At 42.3% G+C, this 23,781-nt stretch overlaps 1 long non-coding RNA gene across 1 annotated transcript; it reads left to right on the top strand.

Annotated features, from left to right (window-relative positions):
- Window positions 1-51: 51 nt before the first annotated feature.
- LOC115831462 lies at window positions 52-21,261 on the top strand. Its single transcript, XR_004026951.1, has 3 exons — window positions 52-191; window positions 7,732-7,973; window positions 21,117-21,261. It is a non-coding gene; the product is annotated as an uncharacterized LOC115831462 (long non-coding RNA).
- The last annotated feature ends 2,520 nt before the right edge of the window (window positions 21,262-23,781 follow it).

Here is a 23,781-nt window from a genome sequence, read left to right as displayed (position 1 = left end):
CTCATTTCTTCACAACTCAGTCCTCGCGGGGGCCAAACAGAACAGCTTCTGCCCACTGTGTGGATGGCTTTGTGGTCTGCTGCGAGGTCCTGCAGAAGAGGAAGTCTGGATGTGCCCTACTGACATGCCCTGCCTCCTGGCCTATGAATTTTCTGGGTCAACTGCTGTCCAGAGTGGGCCTTGGCAGTCTTGTGAGTTTGCATGTTTAATAGAGCCTTATGAGACCGCCTGGTGGGTCTTGTGGATGGAGGTTTTCACTTTTACTGGTTTGAATGAATGCATTTGCCTGTGAAGCTGTGAGCATGAGACAATGTCCAGTCATATGGTTTTTATTAATTGCCAGTTTTTCTTTACAAATTAAAAAATAATTTTGTAATGAAAATTGGCAGGTCCCAGTTGACAGTATTATACTAAGTGAAATAAGCCAGTGACAAAAAGACAAATACTTTTTTCCACTTCTCTGAGGCACTCAAATTCATAGAGATGGAAAGTAGAATACTGTTTGCCAGGGGCCGGGAGAGGAGGGAATGGAAAGTTGCTGTTTAATAGATGCAGACTTCCACCTTTGCAAGATGGAAAGAGTTCTGGAGATTGGTTGCACAACAACGTGAATGCACTTTACACTACCGATTGTGCACTTGGTTTAAAAACTGCACATTTGTAAAATGGTTAACGTGGCAAACTTTGTTATACGTATTTTACCATAATTTAAAAAAATTCTTTAATTGACAGGTTCCTCTAAATATCACACTTAAATCATGTTTTCAATACACAGACTAATTCTAAGTGTTTCCAAATTTCCTTCTAAGTAATATAGGAAGATTTTGTGTTACTTTTCCAATTTCATCTTGCAACCATGGTTAAAAACCACTTCTATTCACTTCTTACCATTTGATCGGTTGACAGTTTCAGCCATCAGTCACTGCAGGCTCCCACTTTATTTAGCTACCATGCTCCTCACTAACACAAGATCGCCGTCTAGGGGCCAATCGTAGAACTACAGGCTACACAGAGGAGAAGGGAGCCAGGCCACCTTTCCCATGCATCCCACTCCTTGAATAGAAAGAGCAACTGAAAAGCAACTAAAACTAAGCACCATCTTTTTTTCACCAGTACAGTTTCCATGATCTTGCTTTTATGAAAATAAAGATCTCCTAATAGTACTTGAGGTTAGAATAGTCTTCTAGGTAGAGTACTAATATCTTGCTGATAAAGCTTTTGATGCTGAATCCTTGGTTATTCTCTTAATGTAATATCTTCTGTGCGAATAAGGCTAAAATTCTTGCATACACTCTTGTACTCAGGAATGTAATAGAGCAGTTTGGGAGAGTGACTGAATGCTTCTGCTTTTGGCAAATTTGCCACAAAATCATATTATGCAATCACAGGGTCACAGAACATTAGAACTTAAAGAGCTTTAGAGGCCTGTGGTCTCTAGCAGACCCCTTTGAGAGTCTGATAAAAATTAGAGGTTTGCGTACCATAAAATGCTACTTTGCAGAAAGCTTTGAACACCATTTTAAAATTTCATCATAGATGAAGAATTCCAGCTTGAATCCCACCCCATAATTTGGAAGTGAAGTTTCTGAGAAGCATCCTATGTGAAGAAGCAGCTAAACAGAGGGGACTGGGAGTCAGAGCTGGATGTTGGAAAGAGATGTGATCCGACAGACAGCGTGATGCTGGGTTGGAACCAGCCCTGGTCAAACCCATTCCCCCAAGTGCACATGTGTTCCAGGGAGAAGCTTGCTGGGGAACAGAGCAGCAATTTGCCCACCAGAGGCCCAGATCTCCTGGGAGAATCAGCTGCCATGGAACAAGAGTTTTTCTTCATGCTAGAGAGGGAAAAGAACATGAGTAGGTGGCAATCCAGGGACAGCCAGAAGGAACCTGGACAATGGCTCACCGGCTGAGCAGAGATGGAGTTGCAGCGGCGGTGGTGGCGGGGGCAGGGCGGGGGGGAGGCAGTTGACAGCAGCCTGGATTGTGAGCAAAGAGTACGAAGAAATAATAACTGAAGTAACAGAAGGTAGAAAGGGGTGTAGACCAAGAGCACAGGCACCGCAGAGAGAAGTCTGGATTATTTGTGAGGACTTTCCCTAGGGACTTCTAGAAAGAAATCACTAGTGAGGTCTAAAAGAAGACTGGACTTCCAATGTGGTGATAGGAACATTGCTCTTTGAGTTCTTGCTAGAAATGGGGAACTTTGATTTGCCAGGAAACAAAGGGTTCAAAGAACCAATTGTGATATATTTTGGCTTAAATCTCCCCCACTGAAATATGACAGGAGTCAAACTGGGGTACCAGGTAAGTCTTGTGAAGGGGCTGCCTGGGGAGTACCCAGCTGTTCGGCACTTTCATAGTATCTTTCTGAACCTCAGTTTCCTCATCTACAAAATGAAATAGGACTTGTTGAGCATTAAGGTTCCTTCCGACTTGAAAAATCTCCTCTTTTTTTTTTTTTTTTTTTTTTTTGAGACGGAGTCTTGCTCTGTCCCCCAGGCTGGAGTGCAGTGGCGCGATCTGGGCTCACTGCAAGCTCCGCCTCCCAGGTTCACGCCATTCTCGTGCCTCAGCCTCCTGAGTAGCTGGGAATACAGGCGCCCGCCAATATGCTCAGCTAATTTTTTGTATTTTTAGTAGAGACGGGGTTTCACCATGTTAGCCAGGATGGTCTCGATCTCCTGACCTCGTGATCCGCCCGCCTCGGCCTCCCAAAGTGCTGGGATTACAGGCTTGAGCCACCGTGCCCGGCCCCAAATCTCCTGATTCTATGACCAAATTGGAAGGCCGGGGTTGGGCTCTCTTAGTTCTGCAGATTTAAATGAGTCATTTCTGAACTGCTGGCATAAGGCCTATCCTTTTCACTCAAATATTCCCTTGAGACATCATTTTTTTTTTTCAAAATTAGGAAAGAGAAGGATACGAGAAGTTGGAAGGAAAGCCTATGAGAGAAAAAAACATTTACTATAATTAAGAAAGAAAATTAAACAGATGATGATCAGAACTGGGGTTATAAATTAAAGTTAACTGATTCCAAGAGTGTACGCCATCAGAATTCGGTCTCATAACTGGAAATTTAGAGGCCGGGCAAGCTTCAAGTTTGCCTAATTCAGCAGTTCCAATCCCATTTCCTTAGGATTCTCAGCTCTGCCTCATCTGTGTTCAGTTTAATTCTCAGGCTGGGGATAACATGGCTATTGCAATAATAGGGCCAAGCTTGACAACATCCAGAGGGAGAGACTCTTTTCCTATGGCTCTGTCTTAAAGGCGAAGAATTTTCCAGAAACCCCAGCAAACTTCCCCATAAATCTTATTAAACCTAATTGGTCCATATGCCCATTCCTGAACCTCTCACTGGCAGGAGGATGAGATTATACTTAGACAATTCAGGCCTAACCTGGAAGTGCAAAGACTGCAATGGGGAAGGGGTGAATATCTGAAAAAAATCAGGGTTTGTTGGAGTGAAGTGAAGAATGGCTGCTGGGCAGATAGTCAGCGGTATCTTGTCAGAATCAGCTGTTGAAATGCAATGGGGTGTATGACCATGCTCCCCATTTAACAGATGGAGTAGTTAGGCCCAAGGTCACATAGTTGGGTTAGAGCTAGGGACAAAGACCTTTCTACTCAAAACCCGAGGCTTCTCTATGTACATTTCAAAAGGCGTAAATTTTGGCTTATCTTTTTACCCAGAAAGTCTACTTCTGGGAATTATTATAAGGAAATAATGAACGGGAATAAAGAATTAGAAACAATAATTTTTACCCCAGTATATTTTTGTGAAAAAAAAAATGGGAACAACGTGAAAGTCTAATATGCAATTAGTGAAATCAATGATGGTACATACGTACAATGGAATTGTATGCAGCCATTACAATTATACCATAGAAGAAAAGGCAATGGCCTGGAAAAATGTTCATAATATATTGTTGCATAAAAAGTAGGCTATAAAACTGTTGTTAAACAAAAACAGATCTAGAAAGATTAAGAGATGTACATACAGCAACATTTTACCTGTAGTTTTCTCTGCATGATCGAATTGTAGATGATTTTAATCTCTTAGTTTGTGCTTTTCTCTTTTTTCCAGATTTCTTTGGTTGAGGATATATAAAAAAGAATATCTTTGGTGAGAACATTGCAATCAGAAAAAATGTCTGTGTAACCATTTTTTTAAATTAATTCTATTTTCACTAAGAACACTGATTTTCAGACATAGCTATAGGTATCACGGGGTTCCATATGGAATTTCTAGAAATACGGTGGGGAGTTCATGGCAACAGCCTGTCTTCCATGCCCACGAATTCCTAGGATAAGAAACAACACTTGGGAGGTTTCTAAAGTTCCTGACCTCAACTGCCCTCAAAGAGGGGTCACTGTATCCAGGGCAATGTTAGTGAGCCACAGTATGTGCGTTGGGAACCATGTAGAGAACAGGAAACTACAGATTCTTTTTAAGACACTTAGGAGAATAGTTCTTTCTAAAGTTTAAAGTCCCTGGCACGTATTTGGTGCCTAATAAATATTGGCTAAATAAAGAATTTGGCCTTCATCTTAATCAGACTTGGAGCAAGGTGGACAATCAGGAATGAGACCATCCTGGTAACACGGTGAAACACGTCTACTAAAAAAAAAAAATTACCGGCATGGGGCGCCTGTAGTCCAGTACTCGGAGCTGAGAGAGAATGCGTGAAAGGAGTTGAGTGAGCGAATCGCCCATGCACTCAGCTGGACAGAGCAAGATCCAAAAAAAAAAAAAAAAAAAAAGATAAAATTACCAGAAAATATTAAACAGGTAAGTATTTATTTACCTGTTTAAAAGAAAAAATACTAGAAAATATTAAACAGTGAAATGACCAGTGTGTCCTCAGCACAAGGCCTTCTACAAGTTATATTAGGAGTAGAAAACAAGGCGGTGGCTCACACCTGAAATCCCAACACTCTGGGAGGCCAAGGTGGGTGGATCACCTGAAGTCAGGAGTTCGAGATCAGCCTGGACAACATGGTGAAACCCCGTCTCTACTGAAACTACAAAAGTTAGCTGGACACGGTGGTGGGCACCTGTAATACCAGCTGCACAGGAGGGTGAGGCAGGAGAATCGCTTGAACCCAGGAGGCAGAGGTTGCAGTGAGCCGAGATCGCACCACTGCACTCCAGCCTGGGCAACAAGAGCAAAACTCTGTCTCAAAAAAAAAAAAAAAAGAAAACAGAATGACTCTCAGGCACTCTGCTTTTTCTGGAATTGTTCCTGGGTCTCCTGACCACCCAAGTCTGACTGAGTTCTCCCACATTTATCCCAGTTGTCACGGATGAGAGGCACTTTCTCTTTTGCTGACCTTCTGGCTCCTGGTGATGCTGTCTCCTGCACAGACGGAAAGTACCCAGGAAACAGCATAACAACAACAACAAAAACTCACATTTTTCAGCTTCAAAGCAAACACCAAAAAGCCCAACGCCTGAAGGAATTTAAGGACCAAAGTTGTTTAGGTCAGAAGCTAAAAGGAGGTGGCCTACCCCCTACCCACGGACCCCAGGCTTCAAATAGGTGAAGATCGGAGGCTGCCAGGCCCTGGGCAAGCATCATCAAAGAAGAGCACATCCAAGAGTACCCCAGTGCTCATTCTGCTTTGAAGACAAACAGCCCTCCTAATTAAAAACAGGTTCATTCACATGCCAGATGTCCATGCTTCCCTTCCAATTATTTTCAGAAACATCATAAAGAACCATTAGTGGCAGTGTAAAATATTCTGGGTTGTTTTTTAAAAGAATTTGTCCATTCTTATGAGTTCAGTTTGATATGAAGAAGATTGCAATCCGCTTATTTCCTAAGAGGTTTTTGGAGCGGGAGAGGGACTCAAGATAAGGATGTGTAAGGATTTGATCACCAGAAATACTACCACATATTTGGTTTAAGCATAAAGAACAAGCATCTTACAAAAATGTTAGCCAAATGTCTTTTTACATCACACACACACACACACACACACACACACACACACACACACACACACACCATTAGTACACCCTGAGCATTTATCTAAGGATAACATGAGCAATCAACAGTTTTTGGAAGCAGAGGATCTAGATCATGAGTTATAGTTCTGAACTCTGTGTTGTTCAGACTACTTTGAAATATATTGTCCACTTCAGGAAACCACATCTGGAAAGGGACATTGACCAATTCAAGAAACCCCAGAGAGTGGGAAGAGCACAACCACTGTGGACCATAGACTTCTTTAGGGCAGCGTCTGTGCCATGCCTTTGCTCACCCCCACTGCCTTGGCACAGTGCTTTATACATAGACCATGCCATAAAATATTTGTTGAATAAATGAGTAAAAAATTCATATGTTATGCATAATTGTTGAAGGTAGTACAGTTGGTTAACTCAGAGAATAAAAGGTATAGAGGACATGACAGCTCATGTCACATACCTAAAGGGGTACCACAGAGAAGAGGGAAAAGATGTCTTGTCTCTTGGTCTTTGGATCAGAATGAGGGCTGTTTAGTGAAAGCTACAGGAAAGCAGATTTGACCCAGGATTATTATTATTTTGTGTATCCATCATAAATAACTGTGTGAGGCTCGGGTAAATTCTCACACTCAAACTTTAATTTGAACATTAGAGGGATATAGAAAGAAATTTGGGCTTGTGGCCAGATTAATAACTTGTTCAAGAAATCTTTACTGAGATAGTGCCAGAGGATGCTGAGAAGCCGGGTGAATAAGTAACCAAAAAGGCAAGGCTTATTCCTTTTTGAAGCTTCCAGTCTATTCAGGAATGCAGACAAGTCAGCAGGTAATCACGGTGTGCACAGGTGAGATGGACTGTGATAAGGGAAGTTCGGGCGCCTCCTGCAGTGGGTGCTCCAGCATCCCAGGGGACTTAGGTGAAGCGAAAATGGGGGATGTGATAGGGGTGGAGGATGATCCAGCATACATATGAGCTCTAAAGCAGGACAAAGTGGCACTTTGGAGAACCCTCCACAGTCCTTAAACCAGCCCCACTTCCCACTTCCAGTTCTACCCACTCTTGGCTTAGGAAATTTTCTCCTCTTTTTACCCTGCAAATTAGCCTTGGTGGCTGAGTTTTGCTTTTCAGGTTCTCATTGCTAATGCTTATTTTGAGGCTTAGTGACCATTTCATTCCTACTGCTGGCCCACAGTAGGGAATCAGACCTTTAGTAGACATGGAGCTCTTCAAATACAGAGTGAACTTGGGGCATCTGATCATGTGGGTCAAGAAGAACAATACATGAGCAATAGCACAGAATATACCTGAACTGAGAGCCACTGTGAGTGACGAGCTGACAATACTGACATTCAAAAAACAACAGGATGATGAGAATGTTCTGGAATTAGGGTAGTGATAGTTACACAACCTTGTGAATATACTACTGCACATGGTGAATTTTATGGTACATAAATTACATGTCAATAACATTAAAAAAAAAAAAAAAAGCAGCAGATGGCTGCTGGAGGAGGCTGAGCTTAAACACCCCTGGTTACACTTTCTCCTTTCCTTGTATTTACTGGAAGGAGAAGGATTTGTCCTGAGACAAATAGTTTTTTCATCTTCAGAAATTCCTGACAAGCTATTACCCTGTCAAGGCATGAAAAATTTGATTAGTGCTTACTTGGTACACAGCCTATTAATTAGTACCTAAATAATTGCATGTTGCCTCTGTGTCATGATTTATAATTGTATGCATGCTTTGATCTTTCTCATCACAGGCAGCACTGAGGAGTGAAGGAATATTTGGGAGGATCAGAAGCTTGGTCCTGATTTTGCCATCAACCAGGACCTTGATGACTTCAAGGGAGTCCCCAAATCCTGGGTTTCTGTTTTCTCAACTCTAACATGAGGGGCTAGACGCATCTGGTTTAGTTCGTCTCCATGATGAATTAGTTCGTCTCCATGATCCTGTGAATTTCAGATGTTGAAAATCTTCAGAACAGCCCTGAAAGATGAACAGGTAGGAGTTATTGTCTATATTTTACCCGTGAGGAAACTAAGGACCTGGGAATTTAGAGGGCTCATTAGCTTTTGAACCAGTACCAGAAATGAGTTCATCTGAATTCTAGTCCCAAACTCCTAGCATGAGAGAAATGTGGACCTTTCGTTCCAGGAGTTTAGCTTGTAGGAGGTATTCAGCTGATGAGGGATTAAGGCAAGATTACAGGTTCTTGAGAAACATAAGCAACAGAGACAAGAACATCAGAAAGGGCCGCTGTGACTCAGGTCATGGCTGCTGATGGAGCTGGTAAGTCAGGAGAGGTTGTTTGCTCAGAAGTTCGCATTCCCTAGAGCCCAAGTGGGTGTTGCCAGGAAACCCTGAGTTTTCAAACTTGGCAATCAGTGCACAACTGAGTTTTTATAGGAAATTGCCCAGCTCTTTGGAAATTTTATGTGGTATAAATATGGTTTTGAAATTCTATATATTAGCTTAGCAAAAAGCGGAAACATTTTGAAACCCATGGATTTGGGAGATCTGCTGGCATTGCTATTATAATTACTTTCAGCAGAATTGTACACTATGACATTATATTGCTCAGAATGACTCAATTTTCTAATCTTTGAGACTTCTTAAAAAGAAATGAACCCCAAGTAGAGTGAAGGTGGACTGCAAAAAACAGCTTATTCTGAATGAAAAAAAATCATTCTTGGCTCTGCATCTAACAAACTGGCTGTGTGTCCTCAGACAATTCACTTAATGTCTCAGATCCTCAACTTCTTCAACTGCAAATAAAGGGGTTAGAGGAGATCATCTTTAAAGCCCAACTCAGCTCTAACATACGGTGATTGGATACCATATACTTGTCCACATTCTTTTCTCTAGCACTTGGGGATTTCTGCTCTTCCAGCCTTTACAAATAGAACCTTTCACTGTCACACACAATAGAACCTTTCATTGTCACTTTTAGAAACACACAAGTGTGTTTCTAAAAACAGAAAGCCCAGGCATAGTCTGATGCCACTTCTGAGGGCTATAGCAGGTGGCACCTGGTGTCTCTGTAGTAACTATCTACACTCCTAGGGAAAATTAGCTCACAGAAGCATAGAGAGCCTGACCTTGTCTATAAAGACAGGTATAATGATTAAAAGAATAGGCTCTAAAGTCAGACGGACCTGGGTAAATCTGCCACCTACTAGAGAGCTTGGGCAAGCAAGTTCATCATGCCTGGTACCTAGTGAGTGCTGTGGGCCTCTATTCTGGAGGGACAGCAGGGCCTTACGAAACCAGGATGAGATCGTAAATGCCTTGCAGGCTGGATTTTCAAGAGGAAATGCTACCCCCTTTTTCTCCAACATCTCTGACAAAATTGCTAACCCAAAGGTACTAGGCCCAGCTAGTTGTGAAGGGGATGGAAGTGATCTCTATCCAAGGGAAGAACATTTGAATTGATGTTTAGAGGAGTTGCTTAGATTCTTATGAAGGAATAGAGGAAGAGTAGAGGCAAAGACAGAGAAGGGGATGGATGAGAATAAAGAACAAGAAAAGAAGCAGTAGAAGACAAATGAGAAGGTTAAAGCTGATAATTTTTACTTTATGATAAAAGGAATTTCTAAGCAAATTCTAACCATTTTATCAAGAAGAAACAAATTCACTAACTTATATTTCTGCTTAAAGAAATGCATGGGCATTTTCTTTGCATGTGGAGTTTGTTTAAAAATTAGGCATTGAATGCTTTTTAAAAAATATCTAGATCTATTCTGGACATGCACATTCCAATTGATAGATAGATCAAAGTGTCTGATTTTCTTACTGGTAACTTGGCACCAGTTGCCAGTGGCTTCATATGAACCTATCAGCTGCTGTGGGGATGGCAGAGCAGTGAAGAGTCCAAGACTAACACCATTTTTTCCTTTTACACAGCAAGATTGTTAGTTTCAAATTAGCTGAGTTTGTGTTTGAAAAAAACTAAAAAGAGTCCAAGACTAGTCCACGCAGGCCTGCAGCTCCCACATTCTGATGCATCAAAGCCACAGCAAGTTTCTAAAACATGGGCTCTGGATCCAGATGCTTTTGGTTCAAATTTTCACTTCATTATTTCTTAGATGTGTGACTTATGGCAATTACTTACTTCTCTAAGGCTCAGTTTCCACATCTGTAAAATAAGGCTAATGATAGTATTTGCTTCATAAGATTGAGGATTGAATGAGATAATGCACTTAGCTCAATACTCACCCATAAACTTTTTTTTTTTTTTGAGACAGAGTCTTGCTCTGTTGCCCAGGCTGGAGTGCAGTGGTGCGATCTCGGCTTACTGAAATCTCCACCTCCCAGGTTCAAGCAATTCTCCTGCTTCAGCCTCCCATGTAGCTGGGATTACAGGCACACGCCAACACCCCCAGCTAATTTTTTTGAATTTTTAGTAGAGACAGGGTTTTACCATGTTAGTCAGGCTGGTCTCAAACTCCTGGCCTCAAGTAATCCACCCACCTTGGCCTCCCAAAGGGCTGGGATTACAGGCATGAGCCACCACGCCCAGCCAACAATATTCAATTACATACTCAATTACTATGTTCTTTTTCTGGGAACTCTAGAATGTAGGATCTTATGATTGGCCCCAAGTTCAAAGATATGGGCAAGTAAGTATAATATAAGAATGTAGATACAGATTTTGTAGGATATATGCTATGGCCTCTGTCCCATATCAATTTAATACCTATTTTCCAATGTAATGCCTTGAAATCCCAGAAGAGAAAAAAAGAATTTTTTTCTAACAATTAGAAACATGATAAAAAACTATCAAAGGTATATTCATTCAGCCATGCACATTGTAAAACCATAGCAATCATTCTATTTGTTTGGTCACAGTTTAAAAAAGGAAATTTGCTATAAGAAAAATAAATACAAACAAACACAAAAAGAGTTGAATTCCACCTGCAGAAGAAGCACCAATCCAACTATTTTACCCTGCCCACCTTCACCATGTTTCTCACAGTTGCCTATGAAAAGTGTCACCATTTATTGTACCAGGCAGTGAGCTGAGTGCTTTATGGACCCTGTCTCCTTTAACGGTCCCCAGAGTCCTATGAGTAGCTATGTTAGTGCCATGCCCATATCATGGATAAGGAGATATGCCAGGTCAGAGAGGCGAGTTGGGATTCACACGCAGCAGACTTGCTCCAGGGCCTGTGTTCTCAACACTATGGTGCTGCTTCTGATCTGGATTGTTAAATCTCAGCACTCAGCACTCCTATCTTGGGTAGAAGGGAATGGGCCCAGAGGTGCTGAGAATGGATCTCATGTACACCTAGGGTCGAAGTTGGAACAGAGAGTATGTGGAGAGCCTGCGCTAAGACTGAAGCCGCCATCATGAAAACCAAACTCAAGCAGTCTTGTTTTTTAAAACCAATAGGAGGAGTAAAGTATAAATGTAAATCTCAGTTGTCTTATCATGTCACCCCATAGGTGTTTCCAGTAGTTACTTTAGAGCTATCAAAGATAAATCTGAAATAACGGTACTCTGTATATACTTGAGTCCTCTTCCCCAGCTTGACACTCCAAGGAGGCAGGTGTTCTCTGGGCCACATCATTTCCCCACAAACATTGCAATATGCCTGGCCTTCTCATTATATAAGGTCTACCATTATATGGGGGACCTTATATAATTTCATCATATGGATGAAAAATGGCATTATTTTATCATTTGACTCTTCTCTCTAGGATTCAAAGTGCTTTTATTTATAGACTTTCATGATTTAACCAATTCACCTGAGAAGTAGGAAGAGGGCAGCTTTATTATTTTCAAATTGTGGACTGAGAAATTGAGATTTGCAGAAAGAAATAAAGCTGCTCTGCAATTTGGAAAACCATCTGTGATGCTATAAAAATGTCTCACTGTACTCTTGACCACATAAATCACTATTTTTATTGCCTTCTCTCTGGATGAGATGTGGCTTAATTTGAGAGAGCTGTTTATCATTTGGCAAGCTAAAAGAACCTAATTTCAAGTCTCCATTCTAGTGGGTGGTAAGAATAAAGGGAATTTTCTTTTTTTTTATTATTATTATTGTACTTTAAGTTTTAGGGTACATGTGCACAATGTGCAGGTTTGTTACATATGTATACATGTGCCATGTTGGTGTGCTGCACCCATTAACTCGTCATTTAGCATTAGGTGTATCTCCTAATGCTGTCCCTCCCCCCTCCCCCCACCCAACAACAGTCCCTGGAGTGTGATGTTCCGCTTCCTGTGTCCATGTGTTCTCATTGTTCAATTCCCACCTATGAGTTAGAACATGCAGTGTTTGGTTTTTTGTCCTTGTGATAGTTTACTGAGAATGATGATTTCCAGTTTCACCATGTCCCTACAAAGGACATGAACTCATTTTTTATGGCTGCATAGTATTCCATGGTGTATATGTGCCACATTTTCTTAATCCAGTCTATCGTTGTTGGACATTTGGGTTGGTTCCAAGTCTTTGCTATTGTGAATAGTGCTGCAATCAACATACATGTGCATGTGTCTTTATAGCAGCATGATTTATAGTCCTTTGGGTATATACCCAGTAATGGGATGGCTGGGTCAAATGGTATTTCTAGTTCTAGATCCCTGAGGAATCACCACACTGACTTCCACAATGGTTGAACTAGTTTGCAGTCCCACCAACAGTGTAAAAGTGTTCCTATTTCTCCACATCCTCTCCAGCACCTGTTGTTTCCTGACTTTTTAATGATGGCCATTCTAACTGGTGTGAGATGGTATCTCATTGTGGTTTTGATTTGCATTTCTCTGATGGCCAGTGATGATGAGCATTTTTGCATGTGTTTTTTGGCTGCCTAAATGTCTCCTTTTGAGAACTGTCTGTTCATGTCCTTCACCCACTTTTTGATGGGGTTGTTTTTTTTCTTGTAAATATGTTTGAGTTCATTGTAGATTCTGGATATCAGCCCTTTGTCAGATGAGTAGGTTGTGAAAATTTTCTCCCATTCTGTAGGTTGCCTGTTCACTCTGATGGTAGTTTCTTTTGCTGTGAAGAAGCTCGTTAGTTTAATTAGATCCCATTTGTCAATTTTGGCCATTGTTGCCATTGCTTTTGGTGTTTTAGACATGAAGTCCTTGCCCATGCCTATGTCCTGAATGGTAATGCCTAGGTTTTCTTCTAGGGTTTTTATGGTTTTAGCTCTAACATGTAAGTCTTTAATCCATCTTGAATTAATTTTTGTATAAGGTGTAAGGAAGGGATCCAGTTTCAGCTTTCTACATATGGCTAACCAGTTTTCCAAGCACCATTTGTTAATTAGAGAATCCTTTCCCCATTACTTGTTTTTGTCAGGTTTGTCAAAGATCAGATAGTTGTAGATATGCAACATTATTTCTGAGGGCTCTGTTCTGTTCCATTGATCTATATCTCTGTTTTGGTATCAGTACCATGCTATTTTGGTTACTGTAGCCTTGTAGTATCGTTTGAAGTCAGGTAGCATGATGCCTCCAGCTTTGTTCTTTTGGCTTAGGATTGACTTGGTGATGCGGGCTCTTTTTTGGTTTTATATGAACTTTAAAGTAGTTTTTTCCAATTCTGTGAAGAAAGTCATTGGTAGCTTGATGGGGATGGCATTGAATCTATAAATTACCTTGGGCAGTATGGCCATTTTCACGATATTGATTCTTCCAACCCATGAGCATGGAATGTTCTTCCATTTGTTTGTATCCTCTATTTATTTCATTGAGCAGTGGTTTGTAGTTCTTGAAGAGGTCCTTCACATCCCTTGTAAGTTGGATTCCTAGGTATTTTATTTTCTTTGAAGCAATTGTGAATGGTAGTTCACTCATGATTTGGCTCTCTGTTCGTCTGTTATTGGTGTATAAGAATGCTTGTGATTTTTGCACATTGATTTTGTATCCTGAGACTTTGCTGAAGTTGCTTATCAGCTTAAGGAGACTTTGGGCTGAGACAATGGGTTTTCTAGATATACAATCATGTCATCTGCAAACAGGGACAATTTGACTTTCTCTTTTCCTAGTTGAATACCCAATAAAGGGAATTTTCTTTAAGGGAAGAGGAAATGATAAGAATGGGAAGGAAACGGTTAGACCTAAAAAAATCAATTTTGAAACCCTTTGGATCATCATGGATTTAATTTGCCAAGCATAGGTATGGGGTCACATGGAATGGGTTTGAATTCTAAGCCACAATTATGACCACTCACTTAATGTTTCTTCCTACCACTCCCATTCTACAGTGAGCCCATGACTACGATAACAACAGCTTAAATGAGTTAGTGCATGGTATGGTTTGGCTCTGTGTCCTCACCCAAATCTCATGTTAAATTGTAATCTCGAGTGTTGGACGTGGGGCTTGGTGAAAGGTGATTTGATCATGAGGGTGATTTCTAATTGTTTAGCACCATCCCCATAGTGCTGCCTCATGATAGAGTTCTCAGCTGATCTGGTTGTTTGAAAGCATGTAGCACTTCCCCTGCCCTTCTCCTGCTGGCCATGTGAAGGTGTGCCTGTTTCTCCTTTACCTTCTGCCATGATTGTAAGTTTCCTGAGGCCTCTCCAAAAGCAGAAGCCTTTACAGCCCACAGAACTGTGAGCTGATTAAACATCTTTCTTTATAAATTACCCAGTCTCAGGTAGTTCTTTATAGCAATGCAAGAACAGACTAATGAAGAAAATTAGTATCAGAGAAGTGAGGCATTGCTACAAAGATACCTGAAAATGTGGAAACAGCTTTGGAACTGGATAATGGGCAGAGGGTGGAACAGTTTGCAAAGCTCAGAAGAAGGCAGGAAGATGAGGAAATGTTTGGAATTTCCTAGAGACTTGTTTAATGGTTTTGACCAAAATGCTCATAGTGATATGGGTAGAGATGGCCAGGCTGATGAGGTCTCAGATGGAGATGAGGAACTTATTGGGAACTGGAGTAAAGGTAACTCTTGCTATGCTTGAGCAAAGAGACTGGTGGCATTGTGCTTCTGCGCTAGGGATCTGTTGAACTTTGACCTTGAGAGAAATGATTTCCGGTATCTGGCAGAAGAAATTTCTAAGCATCAAAGTGTCCAAGATGTGGCCTGGCTGCTTCCAAAAGCCTAACTCATCTGCATAAACAAAGAAATGACCTGAAACTGGAACTTATATTGAAAAGGGAGGCAGAGCATAAAAGATAGGAAAATTTGCAGCCTGGCCATGGGGTAGAAAAGAAAAACCCATTTTCTGGGGAGAAATTCAAGCCCAATACAGAAATTTGCATAAGTAAAGAGGAGCCAAATATTAGCAGTCAAGACAATGGGGAAAATGCCTATGAGGCATTTCAGAGACCTTTGGGGCAGCCCCTCCCATCACAGGCCTGGAGGCCTAGGAGGGAAAAATGGTTTCATGGGGCCAGGCCCAGGGCCCTGCTGCTTTGTGCAGCCTTGGGACACGGCACCCTGCATCCCACCTGCTCCAGCTCCAGCTGTGGCTAAAAGGGCCCCAGATACTTCTCAGACTGCTGCTCCAGAGGGTGCAAGCCACAAGCCTTGGTGGCTTCCATGTGGTGTGAAGCCTGCAAGTACAAAGAGGGTAAGAGTTGAGGCTTGGGAACCTCCACCTAGATTTCAAAGGATGTATGGAAAGGCCTGGATGTCCAGGCAGGAGTTTCCTGCAGGGGCAGAGCCTTCATGGAGAATATCTAATAGGGCAGTGCAAAGGGGAAATGTGGGCTTGGAGCCCCCACACCGAGTCCCCACTGGGGCACTGCCTAGTGGAGCTGTGAAAAGAAGGTCATCGTCCTCCAGACCCCAGCTTGTACCATGTACCCAGAAAAGCCACAGGCACTCAACATCAGTCCATGAAAGCAGCCACAGGGGATGTACCCTGCAGAGCCACAGAAGCAGAGCTGCCCAAGGCCTTGGAAGCCCACCCCCTCCATCAGTGTGGCCTGGATGTGAGAGATGGAGTCAAGATTATTTTGGAGTTTTAAGATTTAATGACTGCCCTGCTGGGTTTCAGACTGCATGGGGCCTGTAGCCCCTTTGTTGCAGCTGAGTTCTCCTTTCTGGAAAAGGAGTGTTTACCCAATGCCTGTACTCCCATTTTATCTTGGAAGTAGCTAACTTGTTTTTGATTTTACAGGCTCATAGGTGGAAGGGACTTGCCTTGTCTCCGATGAGACTTTGGACTTGGACTTTTAATTCTGGAATGAGTTAAGCCTTTGGGGGACTGTTGAGAGGGGATGGTTATATTTTACAATGTGAGAGGATATGAGATTTGGGAGGGGCCAAGAGTGGAATGGTATGGTTGGGCTTTGTGTCCCTACCCAAATCTCATATTGAACTGTGATCCCGAGTGCTGGAGGGAGGGTTTGGTGGGAGCTGATTGGATCATAGGGGTGGTTTCTTTTTTTTATTATTATTATACTTTAAGTTTTAGGGTACATGTGCACAATGTGCAGGTTTGTTACATATGTATCCATGTGCCATGTTGGTGTGCTGCACCCATTAACTCGTCATTTAGCATGAGGTATATCTCCTAATGCTATCCCTCCCCCCACCCAACAACAGTCCCCGGAGTGTGATGTTCCCCTTCCTGTGTCCATGTGTTCTCATTGTTCAATTCCCACCTATGAGTTAGAACATGCAGTGTTTGGTTTTTTGTCCTTGCGATAGTTTGCTGAGAATGATGGTTTCCAGTTTCATCCATGTTCCTATAAAGGACATGAACTTACCATTTTTTATGGCTGCATAGTATTCCACAGTGTATATGTGCCACATTTTCTTAATCCAGTCTATCGTTTTTGGACACTTGGGTTGGTTCCAAGTCTTTGCTATTGTGAATAGTGCTGCAATAAACATACGTGTGCATGTGTCTTTATAGCAGCATGATTTATAGTCCTTTGGGTATATACCCAGTAATGGGATGGCTGGGTCAAATGGTATTTCCAGTTCTAGATCCCTGAGGAATCGCCACACTGACTTACACAATGGTTGAACTAGTTTACAGTCCCACCAACAGTGTAAAAGTGTTCCTATTTGTCCACATCCTCTCCAGCACCTGTTGTTTCCTGACTTTTTAATGATGGCCATTCTAACTGGTGTGAGCTGGTATCTCATTGTGGTTTTGATTTACATTTCTCTGATGGCCAGTGATGATGAGCATTTTTGCATGTGTTTTTTGGCTGCATAAATGTCTTCTTTTGAGAAGTGTCTGTTCATATCCTTCACCCACTTGTTGATGGGGTTGTTTTTTTCTTGTAAATTTGTTTGAGTTCATTGTAGATCCTGGATATTAGCCCTTTGTCAGATGAGTAGGTTGCAAAAATTGTCTCCTATTCTGTAGGTTTCCTGTTCACTCTGATGGTAGTTTCTTTTGCTGTGCAGAAGCTCTTTAGTTTACTTAGGTCCCATTTGTCAATTTTGGCTTTTGTTGCCATTGCTTTTGGTGTTTTAGACATGAAGTCCTTGCCCATGCCTATGTCCTGAATGGTAATGCCTAGGTTGTCTTCTAGGGATTTTATGGTTTTAGGTCTAACATGTAAGTCTTTAATCCATCTTGAATTAATTTTTGTGTAAGGTGTAAGGAAGGGATCCAGTTTCAGCTTTCTACATATGGCTAGCCAGTTTTCCCAGCACTATTTATTAATTAGGGAATCCCTTCCCCATTGCTTTTGTCAGATTTGTCAAAGATCAGATGGTTGTAGATATGCGACATTATTTCTGAGGGCTCTGTTCTGTTCCATTGATCTATATCTCTGTTTTGGTACCAGTACCATGCTGTTTTGGTTACTATAGCCTTGTAGTATCATTTGAAGTCAGGTAGTGTGATGCCTCCAGCTTTGTTCTTTTGGCTTAGGACTGACTTGGTGATGCGGGCTCTTTTTTGGTTCCATATGAACTTTAAAGTAGTTTTTTCCAATTCTGTGAAGAAAGTCATTGGTAGCTTGATGGGGATGGCATTGAATCTATAAATTACCTTGGGCAGTATGGCCATTTTCACAATATTGATTCTTCCAACCCATGAGCATGGAATGTTCTTCCATTTGTTTGTATCCTCTTTTATTTCATTGAGCAGTGGTTTGTAGTTCTCACAGGGGTGGTTTCTAATGGTTTAGTGCCATTCCCCCAATTTCTCAGGAAATCTGTTTGTTTGAAAGTGTGTAGCATCTCCTTTGCCCCTCTCCTGCTGCTCATGGCCTGTTTCCCCTTCACCTTCTGCCATGATTGTAAGTTTCCTGAGGCCTGCCCCAGAAGCAGAAGCCTGTACAGTCCGCAGGAACCACGAGCTGACTAAACATCTTTTCTTTATAAATTACCCAGTCTCAGGTAGTTCTTTATGGCAAGGTAAGAATGGACTAATAGAGCACATCACTAGGGTAGCACAAAGGAGAAGGCCCAGAAGCAGAGGAGAGATAAACAGCTCATTTTTTTTTGTCTTTCTCAATGTTTCTTGCTCACTCTGTTGTTCTCATCCATTTTTCATTTCATCCCATTTCCTCTTTTTTCCCTTTCATTTCCTCATTTTGGGACAGCAAGAGGTCATGTTCTTGCTGCCAACAGTTACGACATTTTCAGTAGTCATGACAGCCACAAAGCCAGGGCCGGACTTGTCCAGAAGTCTGATCTGCAGCAGGAGGGAGTCTGTAGTGTGCAGGGGGTCTCCAGCTGTCACTTAGATCCCAAGCTGCCCCTTCACTTTTAATTTTGCTGATGGTGGCTTTTGTCAAAGGCAATTTAAAATTTAGGGCTAGGTAGTCTAATCTGTCAATCTTTTCTTTACTTTATGGTTTCCAGGTTTGTGTCTTACTTAGGAGGGCCTTCCCGATGCTAAAATTATATATGTAAACAGATATACCACAATTGCCTAAACAGAAATTTGGGCAAGCTGGCACATTTGAAACAGGGCTGTCTCCTAAAATTTGGAACGCGTGGCTAGCATGCGTATGTTTGGACTCTAGGATTTACTTTCTCTGGAAAAATCCGTCTAGCTTCCTAATTCACTGCCTCTGCCTCCGAGCTTCACCCTAGCCATTTCATCTTATGGTGGGGGAGCATTCAATTGCTAGGGCCAGAAACCCACTCAGAATAACTTAAGTAAATGGAGATTACTTGCACAGTGATAAGGGAATACTATGAAACCCAGTTTGAAGAATTGCACCTGGATCACTGAAGGGCTAGAGTCTGGAACTGCTCTTCCTCCTCTCTTTCTCTCAGTTATCTTTGTCTCTGCTCCATTCTCTCCCCTCCGTCAAGCATACTCTGTTAGCACATGACCTTAAATGACTGTCTAACTCAATCCTTGAGCCCACAGAATCTTGTGAGTCCACAGAATCTTGTGAGTCTAGTACTCACAGATAAAAAAATGCCCTCAGGCTTTCTGTGTCCCAACTCCAAGTTCTAGATAAAGATGTCTGATTGGTTTAAGTGGGTCATGTCTAAAGTGGGTCTACTCCCATTTCAGTTATTGGTGGCCAGGGCCACGAGCCACATGGTTGCCCCTTGGGGTAGTGGGCAAGATAAAGTTCACAAAGAAGATGTGGTGGGGAGGAAATGACCACTGTAACTCTGGTCCAGTTCCCACACCCATATTGTGATTTTTACTCCCCTTCAAGTTTGCCCTTGATGTTGTCTCTAACTGAATTCTGTTTTCTCCCATGGTTAGATTTATACCAGATCCAGGACCTTTTAGGGAGGGCTGTGGTCCTGTCCCCTGGGGGAAGCTCTGATCTAAGACTGCTCCCTCATGGAAATTAAGGAGAAGGGGAAAGCCTAGGCTACAGATGGAGAAGGATGAGTCATTCCAGCAGCCATGGCCAAGGGAACTCCTGGAGATGTAGGGACTGTTTATGTGGCCACTCACCATCATGCAGGCCCCCAGTGGGGGCGAGGCAAGGAAGGACATAGAAAGGCTGCTCAAGTGCATTTCTGGTTTTGCTTCCTACTGCAGACGACTCTTGTCATATGACTGGGGGAGTGCGGTGGTGGCAATAAGCAGAAAAAGTTGAGTCTAAGAGTTGCTTTCTGAATTCTCTTATTAGGGTCAATGTAGTCTAAAGAAGTTGACTTTTGAGAAAATAAATATTTTCTGTTTTCTGCAGCCAGACTAAGGATTTAGTGGTGAATGGTAGGTGGGAACATAGTGGGACTCTGACTGGTTATACGGCCTCTGTGAGGCTCAATTCTTTTATCTCTAAAAGAGAGAACTGTCTACCTGGTGAGAGAAGATGTTTTGGGAGCCCACTAAACTCTAACATAATGTTATTATACAGTAAGTTCTCACTTAATGTCATCAATAGATTCTTGGAAACTATAGTTTTGAGCAAAATAACATATAACAAAAGCATTTTTTTCTCATCAATGTTATAACAAAACGTTAAAGGAAGTGACATTATTTATGAACCTGCTGTATGTTGTTCTGCTTAAAGTTACAGATTCCAAGAACCTATCAATGACATTAAGTGAGGACTTACTGTACTAGTATCATTTATAACTTATAAAGATGACTTAATTAATATACAAAATATGCAGATTTCATGTTACAGACCAGATAAATATGAATATTTTGTTAAAATGTCTCTCTTCTCTACTTTACCAGTCTTCACCAACCTCCTCCCTCCAGAATACTCCTTCAGAATATAAAATGCCTCATCAACATGAGACAACAGCAGGAAGCACCCATTTGTAGTAATCCTCTGTATGGAGGAGGCTGTTACATAACCACAAAGGCACAAAGCTGTGGTTTTGAGAACATCTTCCCACGCCAGTTCTAAGCATTGACCTCAACTCTGGTTGCTAACACAAGAATCGGCACTGGTGACTTTTGAGCCATCAATCATCCTTTCCTAACACATGATTCTTTTGGAAAAATATGTGAGATTGGAGATTACCTGTGATGGTTTGGATTTAGATTTTGCCTCAAGGTTTAGGCAATGGTAAATAGGCAGGAATTTAAAAGGAATTAAGGTTATTTGATAATTCCTGGGCCACTGCAAATAGAAAGTGTTGGCAATTTTGTCATTTGGGCTGCCTCTGATTGAAGGCACAGGCCTGTTTCATGAAGTTCTGAAACATGAACTGGCTGTATCTGCGTCAAAGTCAGTGGTAACCAGGTTAAAATAGCATTGATAACCATGTTCATTTTACAGGAAACACAAACATGAATCACTTGTTCTTACTTTTCTTTTACAGTGGTCCCAAATAGTCAAGACCCCCTGCTGGGAGAAGCTTCTATCCTGCTCTGTGGAAGAAATGGGCATGCCAGATGCCCGGAAGATCAGAGGCTCACATTCCAGGTAGACCACCCTGGTTCTTCTCATCAGAATCAACTAGAGAGATGGGCTCCCTCTCCACCCCTACCCAGAGGCATTGGTCAAGCTGAAAGCAAAGACAATCCATTGCCCCCGGGAGAACTGGTCTTACTCTAAATCAGGGGCCTGCAAACTGTTTCTGTGAAGGTCGGGATAGTACATTTTTTGCCTGCATGGGCCTTCCAGTCTGTCTCAGTTACTCAACTCTGTGATTTTCAAGCAACCATTAGACAGTATGCATTAGACAGTATGTAAATGAATGAGCATGGCCCCATCTGGCCCTCCACCCACAGGCCATAGTTTGCTGACTCCTGCAAGAGTAAAACCCTTTATGAACTAGAGAGTTCCAGGCTTGAACATGGGTCCAGAAAATATGGGAAGGCAAACCTCACACATTTGTGGTTGTGTGCCTCCTAAGTGCTTTGTATCACTTTTGGCTTCCATTTCCTAGGAAGGGCCTTGGGCACTAACCATATGTTGACCCAGGGAGAAAAGGGCTTTTGAGAGTGAGAGTCAGAGAATGGGTACCTTGTACCCTTCAGAGCCCTCAGCTTTCAGATTGACACAGCAACAGATCATAGTCTCCTAAATTCTCTAGCTTAAAGCATGGAGCCACACTTATCCTGCCAGGCTGGGGCCCCGGTTCTTGGGTGGGGCTAGCAGCAACAATGAGGAATGGGCATGTGGCTAGTACAGGAGAAGGAATGCTAGGTGGCACTTGGTCAGCAACTTTCCAATATCATGTTTCTTAATTGTATCACCAAATGTGTATTATCGTCCTGTCTTAAAGAGAAGAAATATGAGTCTCTCCTGCCAGACAGAAAGTTCCAGGCAGCAGAAGCATGACCTTGGCATTATGGCAGACAGAGAGGTGTCCTTTTCTTGTGCCTTTCCTTCAACCTGCCTGACCCCGGCTCTGCTCCGCAGTGACCCATGCTCTCTTGACCACTTGTCTCCAGTAGACCTGTGATTTGTCCACCTTGCTCCATCCTGGGCTGGTGGAACTACCCCCTCTTTGGGGCTTCTCCTCCAGGGGTTCACCCAAGTTTAGAAAAGCAATAAAATAGCCAGCATGCAGACCAGCCTATCCTTTTAACAAATGTCTTTGAAGCTACCATGTTCTAAAACATTTTCAGCATGTTTTGAAGCTTTTTATTATTACTACAGGGAACACTCTGAAACTAATGCTATGGTTATAAGGAGCTCGGAGCCATCCCCAATATTATTCCATTTCCCAACAAGTTCAAGAAACAGAATCCAGGCACGTAGTATAACAATGCCAAAAGATGCAACCAATACAGCAAAACTTCATGGTGTTAGAGACATGAAGGAGGTTGGAAATTACCCTCTAAGTTTGTTCTTTTAGCTCATTATTTACTTTTAAAGTACTGCTTGTGCAGAACCCAAGGACAGCTGCACATTTATTGCACATTTATATTCACTGCTTCCTGATGACATTAAATGTAAACGCCTGCAGCAGGGTATTGGTAAACTGTCCGGGGGAAGTACAAATTAGAAAAAATACAAAATAGGCTTCCCTGAGCCCATGAATTTACCATATCAGGAATATGTAAGATACATTAATTAGTTCATTAGTAGGCTCCAAGACATTGCAGATGGTGGGGGGTGGGTAGGTTGGCAGGCACCACTGACTCAAAAGTTATTGTGCGTGGGACACTTTGCCAAACTCTGGGGCCTGTGTGGGTTGAGGCACATATACTGGAGCCTCCATCAGGGCTGGGTGGAGGCCAGGGCAGGACACAGTGGTCTGGAGCTGAGGAGTACAACGCACAACTCCACAGGAGCCTCAGAGTTTAGCACGTGTGCAGGGTAGTATGTTTGGGCAATGTGTGTCTGTCTGAGCGTCTTCTACAGTGAGAGCCTGGGGTCCCCAAGGAAGTAGGGTGATGCCAGCAGGGAAGAGCCAAAAATGCTAATCGGCCTTCAAAATTCAGCATACACTGGGGATAGCTCGATTCCAAGCATAGAAGCTAAAAGAAATGCAGTTCACCAAGGCATGGAGTTCAGGTGCCTTGGACCAGGCCCTATGTAGCATTGAGACTTCCCTGAGGTCCTTTAAATGATGCAATTATCAAGCCTCTTTTGAAGATCTTTTTTAAATGCTTTTTCTTGTTGCATTGTCTTTTTGTTTTCAAGGAAATACAGGTTCTTTGGTGAACTGTTTTGTAACTACAGCATTTGCTGTAAGGAGGTGTACGTATTCTCTTAGTGTAATAACATCAAGAAGCTGAAAGAAGTCAGAGATCTCTGGGAGCGAAATGGCTTCAGAATATGCCCCTCAGGCTGCCATAGATCTGACACCCCAGAAACATTTGGAAGAGAGACTAGAGTTAGATTCCATAACTCAGGCTATGTAGCCTACCTGCTGGGGCTCCTATGGCCTTCTTTACCTCCACTCCCCAAGTAGTGGCAGAAGAGCCGCTTCCAAATTGTCCTGGGTCTGATTGATTAACCTCGGTATATTACAAGGCAGGGGGTTGTCAAAGGCCAGGATGTTCTTTGCTGTCTCTCCTTGTGCTGCAGTT

Source organism: Nomascus leucogenys, chromosome 19 (genome assembly GCF_006542625.1).
Source record: "Nomascus leucogenys isolate Asia chromosome 19, Asia_NLE_v1, whole genome shotgun sequence".
Taxonomy (NCBI): Eukaryota; Metazoa; Chordata; class Mammalia; order Primates; family Hylobatidae; genus Nomascus; species Nomascus leucogenys.
This window is presented reverse-complemented; position numbering and strand designations above follow the sequence as displayed.